This window comes from Podarcis bocagei, assembly GCF_964188305.1.
Source record: "Podarcis bocagei genome assembly, chromosome: 4".
Classification (NCBI taxonomy): Eukaryota; Metazoa; Chordata; class Lepidosauria; order Squamata; family Lacertidae; genus Podarcis; species Podarcis bocagei.
Window position 1 is genome coordinate 98,700,072 of NC_138128.1, and position 13,547 is coordinate 98,713,618.

The 13,547-nt window shown below is 41.9% G+C and overlaps 1 protein-coding gene and 1 long non-coding RNA gene across 4 annotated transcripts in view; one reads left to right on the forward strand and one right to left on the reverse strand.

Moving 5' to 3' along the window:
• Nucleotides 1–13,143, reverse strand: part of PACSIN2 (protein kinase C and casein kinase substrate in neurons 2) — a 55,866-nt gene extending 42,723 nt beyond the window's left edge. For all 3 annotated transcript variants that reach the window (XM_081191762.1, XM_081191761.1, XM_081191760.1), the window contains exon 1: nucleotides 13,004–13,143. The gene's annotated coding sequence lies outside the window, so the exon portion shown is untranslated. The remainder of the gene's footprint in view (nucleotides 1–13,003) is intronic.
• The window catches only part of LOC308585878, a 98,901-nt gene that overhangs the window by 30,425 nt on the left and 54,929 nt on the right, over nucleotides 1–13,547 (forward strand). The window lies entirely within an intron of this gene.

Consider the following 13,547-nt stretch of genomic DNA (forward strand, 5'->3'; position numbering starts at 1 on the left):
CCTATTTAGCTGGTCCAGATAACTAGGTATTAAAGTTTTGAAGAGTTTACAAGTCTTTACAAAACTTCTTTGTTCCTCAATTCCTATTACTACATTTTTCTTTTAATAGTGGCAAGTCAGAATATCACTTGAATTTCTAGAGTGAAGGAAAGAAAACATTTTGAAATAATTGTGACTCACTATGTATGTTGCTTTGAGTAACTAGGAAACCTTAAGTAACTTGACATTATACAGCAGTTCTATCTTTGATGGGGACAGGATTATTCTGGAAAAGCCTAGGCTACTTTAGCTGGATAAAAAATGCCCCTTATGCCAGACATGATATGGCTAACAACAAATTAAGAAAGAAACACAGGCCATGAAACGGTAACACCAGAGAAAGGCAATACATGAAGGCCTAACTTTATATCTCATTAAAAACTTTATATCCCATTAAAAACAAATATAATGTACCTGCAATTAAGTAAATCCACAAATAACTAATCCCTGACCTCCGAAGGTGCTTGCAGTCATGCCAACACTAATTCATATTTAGCATTTGATCTATTATCCTATAGGTGAGGTTTCTTTTAGGCCAATAATTTTAAACTAAGTTTGCAATACCATCTATCTTCTTACAAATACCTTAAGCATTCCACATTCTTCCCAATTTCACATGCTTGCATAATCATGTAGATCTGTGAACCCTGTGCCTGTCTTCTCCTAACAGAACTGTAATACCTGCAGTGTTCTGCAAACAGAATTCTCATGGCACATTTCATCATTTCCTGTTGGCAGCTAAACTCCTTGTAGCTCAAGATAAGGTCATTCTTTCAGACTGCGGATCTCTTCCCCCACCAGCCAAAAGCTTGTTTGTTTGTTTGTTTTTTACTGCTTATATACTGCAGTTTCTGCACTAACCTGCCTCTCCCAAGAAATTGAAAATATCTGAAACTAAGAAACAAAAAAGATAATCGGTTGGACAAAGAATTACTCAGCAGATCTTATGTTATACCTATTATGTGCACATATACGGAAAGGAATTGTGCCTAATTTTTATTTCATTTCCCAGCCACTACCTCCTAGGCAACTCACAAACAGTCTAACAGCTAGTCTGACAAATTATAAATCCAATTTTCAGCCAAGATAAGACAAGGTGATGAGATACCTCCTTATTCCCTGGATTTTAATGAATTCTATATTTCCACATAGAATGGTTAATCTTTAAAAAAATATATTATGATCAACAGCACCAATTAACGCTATTTTTCTTGTTCAGTCGCACACACATGAAGACTAACAATGGAGTTTCCTTTACGTCACCTTCTTTATAATTACATAGTTTGATGAAGATCACAAGATAGTGCCTTAAAAAAAAACACAAAGTCTGCTGGAGCTCAAGGTTATGCTAACATTATGCAGGCATTTTTTTCCTGCAGCCTAAAGGATTTCAAGCTAAATAAAATGGAACCCATACGTATTCACCAGATACAGTCTATATTCCAGGAAAATGTTATCCTGCCCACCCCCCAAATACCAAGATTCGGAAAGAATTGTGCTAAATTATTCTTTTCTTTTCACTTGCCAACATCCAAGCAACCAACAAAATAATAAAGTGAATAGAAACATAAATTAAGGAATACAAGGTCAAAGCCGATCAATGAAAACTGATTTGTTGCAGATCAACAAATCAACCAATCATGACATGGTCAGGAATATAAACCGAACTTGGAGCCTGAAAAATGAGTCAGTAGTATCAAAGAAGTGCTTCTTAGGAGGGTATTCACTTAGTGGGACAGTACCAGCAAAGAAGCCTAAGCCCTAAACACCTGCCTAACCCCCCCTGCCCCACAGAATGGGATGGTCTTAATGAATGGACAGATTTACATGGGATATCCAGTACTGCTAATCTATCAGATATTCATGAACAGCAACCCCAACTGCACCAAAAAAGGGAAATTTTAAAGCCCCAGTGAAAACTGCAATACCATACTAGCCAAGCAAAGGACAATCACAGAATGCCTTATGGTGGTTTATTTAAAAATACAGTAACTGGAATGCCACAATGTGTTCAGTTTTACTAATACATTGGGGATGCAGAATTTTGTTTTCAAGTGAGACAGTGCTCTGTAATCAGACTGAGTGGGCGAGCAACCTGATCAAAAAGAGAGCTGAATCCCCTTTGCACCCCCTGCATGCACACAGACACTTTTCTCTTAGATGAGTCTACCACAGAGCTGGCTGAAATTTAAAGTGTCCAGAGTGGAAACTACACACATATTTTAAAAAGTTCTGGAAATGCTTTTTTTTAAAAAAGTGTTTTTAAAAATACATTGAATTTTCGCCATCCAGTGTCACATTGTATACTGCACTTAAAACACACCTAAAACGTTTTATTTCCAGATGTATAGCTGAGTCCCAGGAAGACAATCTGCAGAGAGGTTAGCATCCCTCACCATTATCACCTTTTGCTCTTAAAAAAATAAATCCACCCATCTTTATGTACAAGGTGGTGGACACTCATTTCTTGGAGGTTTCGAAGCAGAGGCTGGATGGCCATCTGTCGTGGATGATCTAGTTGAGATTCCTGGATTGCAGGGGGACGGGCTGGGTGAGACTCGGGGTCCCTTCCAACTCTACAATGCCATGATTCTAAACAGGTTTGCTGCCATCACATTTAAGCCTCAGATTTGAAGCAATTACTGACAGCATAACTAGGTCAGTCATTCAGGCCATACTCAAAATCTGAAAGAACACAGAAATTAGGGCAATAACCATTAGTATTCAACACCTACAAGACTGTGATTTCATTGATAATACAGTGGTACCTCGGGTTAAGTACTTAATTCATTCCGGAGGTCCGTTCTTAACCTGAAACTGTTCTTAACCTGAAGCACCACTTTAGCTAATGGGGCCTCCTGCTGCTGCCGCGCCGCCGGAGCACAATTTCTGTTTTCATCCTGAAGCAAAGTTCTTAACTTTGAGGTAATATTTCTGGGTTAGTGGAGTCTGTAACCTGAAGCGTATGTAACCTTAAGCACATGTAAACCTGAGGTACCACTGTACCAATATCTGCATTTTCACTCACCCACACACACCCAGTGGAAGTTTGGGAAAACTTTCTCCCTCTGGAAAACTGGGAACTCTTCCCTGACACTAATGTCATAAATCAACAGAGACTTGATTTTACATGTTTGGCTTCTTCGGAGATCAAACTATTCATGTTGTGTATTAAATACTTCAAAAGACTTTTCCAGTAGCCCAAAGTAGCTAAAATGAAAAATTATTCATTGAAGTGTGTTTGTAACCACTTCTGATGTGTTTAAAGAACCAGTGTTTAAAGAACAAATTCTCCCCAACTTAACAAATGTGTGGCACAGTGTGGAAAGGATTCTGAAATGTTGTCCTGGTGACCTTTATAAACTTCTTATTGTATGCCTTGTTGTTGTTGTTGTTGTTTAGTCATTTAGTCGTGTCCGACTCTTCGTGACCCCATGGACCAGAGCACACCAGGCACTCCAGGCATTGTATGCCTAGCCACTTGCTATTCTACAGATGGTCTCTATTAATTTACGGTATACAGTGGTGCCCCGCAAGACGAATGCCTCGCAAGACGGAAAACTCGCTAGACGAAAGAGTTTTCCGTTTTGGAGGTGCTTCACAAAATGAATCTCCTATGGGCTTGCTTCGCAAGACGACAATGTCTTGCGAGTTCCTGCTAGTTTCCCCCCCCTTTCCCCCTTTTTTCTAAGCCGCTAAGCCGCTTATCAGCTGATCCGATCAGCAGATAAGCCACTAAAAGCCGCTAATAGCACTAATCCACTAATCCGTCAATGGGCTTGCTTCGCAAGACGAAAAAACCGCTAGACGAAGAGAATCACAGAACGGATTCTTTTCGTCTTGCGAGGCACCACTGTACTTCTAATGCACACTGAGAACTTGATCAATGCTCTAAATAAATTTAAATGTTAATATTTATGCCAATGTGCCTTATATTTTTGGTATAATCTTTTCCCCACGGTGGGGAGGAGAGAAGTGAAGCTAATAGAAGAGAACAACAGGGAGGGACCGGCTGTTCCCAGGAAAGGCAAGGGCTAAATTCTAGCTCAGACTGGGAGAAGGGGAGATACAAGCTCTAGCCAGGAGGGTAGAAAAAATAGCGGGAAAGCGAAAGGAACAATGGCGCCTTCGCCATTTTAAGAGTGGCTGGTCACAGAGAAGCAGAGCTCAGAAGGTATCTGAAATAAGGGACTCTGAGGAAGAATAGTTAAAAGATAAGAACCGTTTACAAGATTATTTGTTAATACGCAATAAAAAGTTATAAAAGAACAAGAAGCGTTTGTGTGGTGATCTGAAGAAGACAACGACCAGCCCTGACAATTAGGAATTTTCTTAATTCAACTCCCCCCCCCCTTGAAAATGCCATCTCTCCTTTTGGCAAAGGCTTCAAGCAGCACAAGAGAACAGCATCCCTCCACCGTCTGCATGCAAGAGGTTCCACTTATCTATCCTGGCTAATAGACTGATCCTGCCTTAATAAGACAGCACCTTTATTATTTTATTTTATACCCTACCATCTGTGAACACAGCATTTTACAACAAACAGGTATGACAGGTTCCTAATGCCCCTCACCCTGAGGAGATGCCAACCATCCAGCTCCCAATATTCAGGCTAAGGTGGTCTCCCTCAACCCCCCCCCCCAAGGGCTCATTCCTAACCATCTTACTCTAACAGGAAGAGATGCCTAGTTTTCAAAAATGATTTCCCCCTGTCTGAATTAGTTTATTACATAATCAGTCAATTCAGGATTCTTGTTTAATATTTCTGTGTATACACAGGGCAACAGAGGAAGGGGAGAAATGGAGGCCCGTGTAGGTAGGGGAAGAATATGTGATTATTTCAATTACTCGTTCTTTGGCTTACCTACAGAAAGATACAGTGGTGCCCCGCAAGACGAATGCCTCGCAAGACGGAAAACCCGCTAGACGAAAGGGTTTTCCGTTTTGGAGGTGCTTCGCAAGACGAATTTCCCTATGGGCTTTGCTTCGCAAGACAAAAACGTCTTGCGAGTGTTCCAATTTTTTTTCGCTTTTTCCCCCTTTTCTAAGCCACTAAGCCGCTAATAGCCTTTTAGCCGCTAATCCGCTAAGCCTTTAATCGCTGCTAATCCGCTAAACCGCTAATAGGGTTGCTTCGCAAGACAAAAAAACCGATAGACGAAGAGACTCGCGGAACGGATTATTTTCGTCTTGCGAGGCACCACTGTACAGAGTCAACTAAGTAGTTACACTAACGGGAGCCAGTCCAGTAAGTCCTGCTAGCACAATGGGGCTCTCCTTCCGTGGTAGTTTTTCAGCAGAGTTTGGATGGCCTCTGCCAAGTATGGTCTAGTTGAGATTCCTGCATCACAAGGGGTCAGACTAGATGACTCTCCGGGACCCTTCCAACTCTACCATTCTATGATTCTGTGATAACCAGAATGGTGAGGGGAGCTGGGAGCATACAGATACATAGGAGGAAGGCCGTTCCATCAGGCAAGCAGAAAGGCTGCACTGACAGGTCAAATCTCATTAGTGCTACTTTGAATTCCACAGTCTATACCCTATCTAAGCTAGAAAGGCATCCCAATATATTGTGGGATTGTATTCAATGCAAGAACACAGCTCTTTAATATAAACTGTTCACAGTACTACTTCCTCTGCTGATACCCTAAACCAGAGTCTGCACGGCTCGCAGATACTACCATTACCTATCCAGGTAACCAGGTGCCTAAAGTGGAACAGCACCTTCTGCAAAGTAGAACACCAGATAGCAATTAGCTTTCACATGCAACAAGTTCAGTTATTCTTCTTTATCTCTCTCTTTTGCTAGAAATCTCTGCTCTTACAGGCATTCATCTTAATGTTTGGGGCTTTGGTTATTTCATTCTACGAGGTAGTTCTGCAAGTCTGAGATAAGGGAAGCAGGTTTTTCATCTGCCCTAAAACCTACCAAAGGGGATAAGAATATGTGGCATGCAGCCTAACAGGAAGCAGAGCTTAATTTTCCCAACATATTCTTTCCACACTATTTTGTGAAGAAATTCTGAGGGCAAAACTATTTAGAAGCAGCCTGTAACATTATCTTACTGCTATTTCATGGGTCAGAGTATGAGTGATGCGCTAGAGGCTTTATTTTAAAACAAGAACTGTATTCTCGGGAATATACAAGACGAATCGACCATTATAACTTAAATATAGCCCTGTCCAGAATTATTTGCAGTACAGTACGGTGGGTTTCATGTTTAAGTATTGCCACCTTCTTTGCTCCAAATTACAGAAAGTTTTATGAAGACTTTGAGCAGATCCCTGAATAATTTCGTTTCATACTTCCTCTACTGTGGCCCATCAATTACCATTTGAATTCACATTTTTTCATTTAAGTGGTAGAAGAAATATGTGTGAACTGCTAATAGTGATCTCAATTATCTGCTTGCTGGCAATTATATAGTCAAAAAAGCTGCTCCATCCATTCACAAGAGGGAAGTTTAAGCAAGCTAAGAGAAACCCTGAGTTTTGCAGAAGTGCACAAAACCTTTAAAATAAAAGACTAAGGATGGCATACAAACCGGCATGATGTCCTGAGAGCCCGTGTGGTGTAGTGGTTAGAGTTCTGGGAGACTAGAGTCCATAGTCCCACACAGCTGACTGAGTGGCCTTGAGCCACTTACTGCCTCTCAGCAGTTCCTACTTCACAGGGTTGTTGCAAAGATAAAATGTGAGAGTGGGAGAAACTGTGCGTGCCACGTTAAGCACCTTGGAGGAAAAGTGAAATATAAATGTAATAAAAAAAATGGGAAAGGTTTCAGTCTGCCCATGAAATGAGCAGTATTCACCTAACAGTATTTCCCATTTCTTTTTTCCTCCTTGAGAGTTGGGGACTCTGCAAAGCAAATTTCAGGGAACATGGGGTGGGGGAGAGGAAATTCTGTCTTACCTGCTCACATGTGGAATCATGGATATTGCCCTTAAGGGGCTACCAACCCAAAACAGTTCATTGGGCACTAAGCACAGAATGCTGATGGAGAAAAATAAAACAGAGGATGGGGAATAGAACGGTATGGTTGGAACATTGAACCAAACCACACTGCACTGCAGATACCACTTGTTTTTCCAGATTAAATATAAATGTCATATTAATGCCAAAAAAAACATACCTTTATACTTCTGCCTTCATCTTATTCCCTGCTTACTTTCCACTTTAGAAAGTTTGCGTAGTATAATGTGTTTTTATGTTGGCCACTAGTAACATCCGTGTTTTCTCCAGGTATTTCAAAAACTAGATTGTTTAAATTAAGCTTAATTTGCATACTAGCTATGCAATAACCATTCAGTCAAATAAATAACTGATAGCATTAAAGCTAGGTAGTAAATCAGGTAAATGCCACAGTTAAACCACACGCAATGTAATTTGTGCCGCTTTTGAGTAAGAAGGCATACGATCATTCCACTGTTTCAATCCATAATTCTTTCCCAACATGTTACCAGGTTGTATGTCTTTTCAGAAGAAAAGCATGCAATGCACTGCTATCTCAAAACAGAAAGTACTACGGAAATGTTGATGCTGATTATTGTGGTTTCTATGGGAATACAACACTTGTCACAGTTCTAATATAGTGATGAAATTAAGTTCCTTGGTTGATTAACCTTTAAAGACATGGACTTTGTGTCATTATCAAGGCTCATGAACCACTAACCTGTATTTCCAGTTGAACTACAAACTATACAGTACTTCCACAGGGATTAATATATTTCCCTAGACATTTTTTCAGATGACAAACTTGTACCTTGCCTAATGCTCCCCAAATAAACTACGGGGATAATCGATTTTATACAAACTTTAGTAATGCTTTAAAATTCATTAGACTTTGTCTGCTTTTTCTTTTGAGGGGTACACCAAAACTTTTTTTCATAAAATGTTTGCCTTAAGCTAACTTGCAAGAGGCATAAGCAATATTAATTCACTCAGATATATATGCTGATTTTCAGACAAAAGGAATCAAAAGCAGTGATTTTCATATTACATGCGGAAGACGATGCAAAAAATCAGTCTAAATCACAATTGAAGTGACCCAAAGAAAGCCTTCCCAAACTAGAGTATTAAAGAGTGCTGTCATTATGAATGTCAACTACATATATCGGTCTCCTTTGGATTCTCACATTGCTTCACGGAGCTCAAGATGGTAGACATGGAGCTATTCCACTTTATCCTCTACCACACTGTAAGGTACATTGGATACGCCATTGTCTCTGAGCCTAAAGCCACCTAGTGAGCTTCATGGCTGAATTTTTACCTTCTACCTATTGCCCTGCTTCTCAGCAATGCTTCCCCTCTAGGGAAGTACAACCCAGAGTTATCAAAAAATGGAAACCTTTTCTATCTTGAGAATTTTATCAGGAGGGATCTCTTAGAACCCAGGGTTGAATCTGACTCAAGAGCTCTGTTACTTGTCTACCTTTGGTCATTCTTCCATACATGAACTGGAATTGCCTTAAAGTGTCTCAATACAATTAAATATATAACATGTGCAAGGAAAAAACCCAATTCATAAGCAGCTAAAGCATCCTAAGAGACCTTGGAGAGTCTTGCTTTTCCCCCTAGACTGAAGTTACACCCAACTTAAGGTCTATTTAGCAAACAACATTTCTTACCTTCTCAAAGGTTTGTATAGCCTACCACCCTACCCTGCCAAGCCAAGTCAGCACAACTAATTACAGGTCACATACATGAAATCAACCAAATGCCTCTAAAGCAAATGTTTGTCTAAGTAAGAAAGAGTCATGCTTTTATAATATGTAATCTGAACATAGTGCAAGGAGCAGGCAGTTCCACAACTCTAAACTCACACAGCAACTCCAGTTTATGCTGTCAATACACAAAACAAGATTCACTTTAAAATACATAATCGAAAGCCAAGTACCACCAAACTTAAATGGTTATTAATATATTTGCATGAAAGTCCTAACAGTACCTCATAGTTTCAAGCTATGCTTAGACTGAAGGCCTGTTCAGATGCTACTTATCAGCAAAAAAAAATCAAGCGAGCACAGGTCTTGAACACAGTGAGGGGACACAGGAGAACCCTAACTAACCTCTCAGTAGCCTTTAGGCAAATGTGGCAGTCTTCACTGCACTGTACAAGAATCAGATTTTTTAAAAAATGTTTAATTGTTACTAAAGCAGTTTCAAAGCATACACAGTTTTATCTTGCCACAATAATTTTTAAATTCAGATGACACATTCAGACAGCATACATATTCCACAGTGTTATAAATTGGGATAGGAAAGCTATTTGCCACATGGCTCCTGAGTTACGGGCACAAAATCAGAATGGCTAGTCACCATTTTTCTCCCCAACGCAGCAGCACTTTCTGTTATTTTTGAGAGAGAGAATATATTTGGTTCTTTTTGCAATTTGTGGTCATAGAATCATAGAGTTGGAAGAGACCACAAGGGCCATCGAATCCAACCCCCTGCAAAGCAGGAAACACCATCAGAGCACTCCTGACATATGGTTGTCAAGCCTCTGCTTAAAGACCTCCAAAGTAGGAGACTCCACCACACTCCTGGGCAGCAAATTCCACTGTCGAACAGCTCTTACTGTCAGGAAGTTCTTCCTAATGTTTAGGTGGAATCTTCTTTCTTGTAGTTTGGATCCATTGCTCCGTGTCCGCTTCTCTGGAGCAGCAGAAAACAACTTTTCTCCCTCCTCTATGTGACATCCTTTTATATATTTGAACATATATGGTATTTAGAGGGTTGTGACCAGCCATAGCAAAACAGGTCATAAAGAGAACACATTGGGACTTAAGTTTAGGCACGCAGAGGACAGCAACACCCAGTGAACTTCATGGCTGAGTGGGGATTAGAACCTGGGTCTCCCAAGTCCTAGTCCTACAGGCACTCTAACCAAGACACCACACTGGCTCTCACTGGGGTGAACCATTTTCTTTCAGTTTGCCAAGTCACAGCAATACAGCTAGATCTCCCCTGCTGCGCCCCACCTCTGCAAGAGAGAAGCAATCCATTTGTTTGCAAACCACAAAGTGTCTGTCCCCTCACAACTGCTTCTTCACAGCTCATTTAGAACATCAAAAAGCTTCCTGGGGAGCAAACAGAAAGGGAACACTAGCCAGAGCTCTCAAGATCTCCTTTGCTAGGTGGAATGAGTCACAAAAAACCGGCTGGCAACCATTTAATTTCGAACGCTGATTCCACAGTATAGTAAAATTGGGTAGTCATGCAACAGCAAAGAATCAAACCATTCAGTGTTGTCCTGGCCTATCAGTTAATTCCTTCTCCTCCAACCAAGACTATGTTAACAATGGAAGCTAGGAGTTCATTTTGCACTTCAACTGAATTTCAACCTAGTAACAACTGACACTTGTGAAACAGCCTGCAAGAGTAACTATTTGGCATATTACATAATCTGCACGCACAACAAGTATACACATTTCTGTATGACAAGAGCTCGTTCCCCTTTCGTGGCAACTCCTCCTAACTAGGAAGGTCCCTTTACGACTAAAAGCTGTCTCATTTAGATCAGCACAATACTGTAGCTAGATAATGATATAGACGTTTTTATAGTCTCAAGGGTCAGGCCTGTATTGCAGATGCCATAGCAACAAACACTGTCCATTTGGACATTAGGTCAAGCACCAGTTACAGAAGGCTGCTTATTTTGGTTTAATGTGTTGCCTGAATTAATAAGCCAGTGTTTGTGATTAGCAGAAAAGCCAGAAAGATTGCAAAGTATGACAGTATCTCTTGGAAGATATATATCTTATCAAGAAGATCAGGTAAGATCCAGGTATTTATTGCAGTCCTCCATATTCACTGCTCTGAAAACTTCAGCTATGTTATGCAGTTTCCTAAGATTTCTAAGTTAAGTAAAAATTTAAAAGTTGGGTTAAAGTTCAAGACTGGGTTTTTGCAACACACATCATTGCAAAGTCATTAATATGGCTTGTTGAATAATAAGGGAACGGAAAGATGGTGAAGAAAGAAAAGTTTCCTGTCCCCTCCTGACCTCTGAAGTCACCTACACCCCCTGAAAATCATCTCTGGATGGGGGAGTCCTCATGGGGGGGGGGGGAAATAGGAGTTTAAGACATCATGGTGGAGGGAGATCAGCCAGATCGTGGATCCTAAAGCAAGTTAACTTAAAGAAATCCACAGAAGTGTTTTCTACCCCTCCACTCCCCTGCACACCATCTCACATGGTTCTGGAACCCCCTTCTGATTCTCTGGACAGACTATTTGGGACACAGGTGGCTTCATGAGGAAGAGGATATCGGAAACTGTCCTTCCACAAACCTCTCTAAATTAGTTTACGTTAAGATGAAAGCAGTGATGTATGGAAGTGAGAGCTGGACCATAAAGAAGGCTGACCGCCGAAGAATTGATGCCTTTGAATTATGGTGCTGGAGGAGACTCTTGAGAGTCCCATGGACTGCAAGAAGATCAAACGTATCCATTCTGAAGGAAATCACTCAGCCCTGAGTGCTCACTGGAAGGACAGATCGTGAAGCTGAGGCTCCAATACTTTGGCCACCTCATGAGAAGAGAAGACTCCCTGGAAAAGACCCTGATGTTGGGAAAGTTGGAGGGCACAAGGAGACGGGGACAACAGAGGATGATATGGTTGGACAGCGTTCTCAAAGCTACAAACATGAGTCTGACCAAACTGCGGGAGGCAGTGGAAGAAAGGATTGCCTGGCGTGCTCTGGTCCAGGGGGTCACGAAGAGTCGGACACGACTAAACAACTAAACAACAACAACAGGATGAAAGCCTCTATCCAGAAAGTCCACCACCACACAATTATCATACCACTTTTCACAAGATCTGAAATGGAAACAAGTATTAAGTACTCAGAACATAAATAAAAATATAAAATGTCATGACCTAGGTTTTTACTGCCAGAGATAATTCCCACTATAAAATATAAGACTTAAATCTACTGATTACAGGAACACGCTAAACTAACGTAGGTTGTAACAGGTAACTTATTCAAGTATAACTTATTCAACTAAGGCTTCTCTTAAACGACAAGGGCCAGGATCTTGAGAATGCTGAGAAACTAGATTTCATTTTAATGAGAGCAAATTGGCTTCACAAAAGGGCCTCAAGGCTACACTAGGCCAGTTTGCAGCAAATAGCTCCAGGCTAGAAAATTTAAAGCACAAAGAGCTAGGAAATGTAGCATATTTAATGAACAACTCTGATCCCAAAAACCTTCAAAAGACATATAGCAAAGTTCATATAGAGAGAGAGAGACAGAGAGAATATTGAGACTACACTCAACAACTCAACCTTGCATTTCTGTATTGAAGTAAAGCTTTTTGGATAGTAGCAGCCTTTATAGTATTCCTAAGTAATCTATGCCAAGCTCATTCTACTAAGTAGACGCTTAGAAAAGTTAGTAGAGACTAACCTCTTCCACCAGGTATCCAAATAAAAAAAATGCTCTCAGCATTCTTGTTCTCATTTTTAAAACTGAAGTTATTATTCTGTTTTATAATTTTGTATGTAGTTTTACTATAGGAACTGATTTGCGGCCTCCTGGGGACCCAAAAGTAAGGCATACAGAACATTTAAAAGTGAACATTTCATCCTCATGAAGATGGGAGCAAGTCTCAAGTTTCCAACATACATGTTTCCCAAATCAATGAACTGTCTGGTGCACTTAAGGAAAGTGCATTAAGGCAATCAGATGGGTGGGAACATTTCTCAGCTCTTCAGTTGGTTTTGTTGCAGCTCCTGAAAGGCATTCTCAATTAGGGGTGGGGGAAATTCTAGGAGAACTAAGCAAAATATATGGCCAAGGTTAGAATTACATTAGCCAGCCTCTGATTTCAACCCGAAGCAGCGGCCACCAGAAAAGCTGGAGAAATGAATCCAAGTGGAGCAGACAAGCACCTCCCCCCTCAGGACACGAGCAGAGGAAAGACAGAGCCGAACACATGTCGGGATTCCAAGCTCACCTTTCCGTCTCCGGGGAGCCTTAGGCCAGCTGCCCTCCGCCCTGCCCTCCGCGCCGCGTCCGCCCTGCACCTCGACGCCCGAGCGAGTCCGCAGCCTCCGCCCCGAAGCGACTCCCTTCTCCCGCCCGCCTCCTCCTCCTCCGCCCGCCCTCCCGCGCTGATTGGCCGCCGACAGGGCGCCGCCTCCCATTGGCCAGCCCGGCGCCCCGCTTCCCCATGTTCTTCCTCCGTGAGCTGTCCATCAAGGCTGCTGGCTTCCTGGCGCAGGCTGAGGGCAGTTCGGGATGGAGCCGCGAGGTGGAAGGAGGCGGGGCTTCACTTCCTCCTCTTCTGAGGAGACCCGAGCCTGGGGGCGGGGCTTAGCAGAGCTGGTCCTGGGACGCGGCGCTGTTCTTACTCGGAGGGACACACGCAGCCGGCGCCTCAGCCTCATGCCTAGCAGCCGCCTCTTGGCCGGCGCCCCGCTCCGGCTGGGGCTGAGCGCAGGTGGATTCGGTGGCCCTTGGCTGCTCTGCTCTTCCGGGGCGGGGAGGCCAGGCTGCTC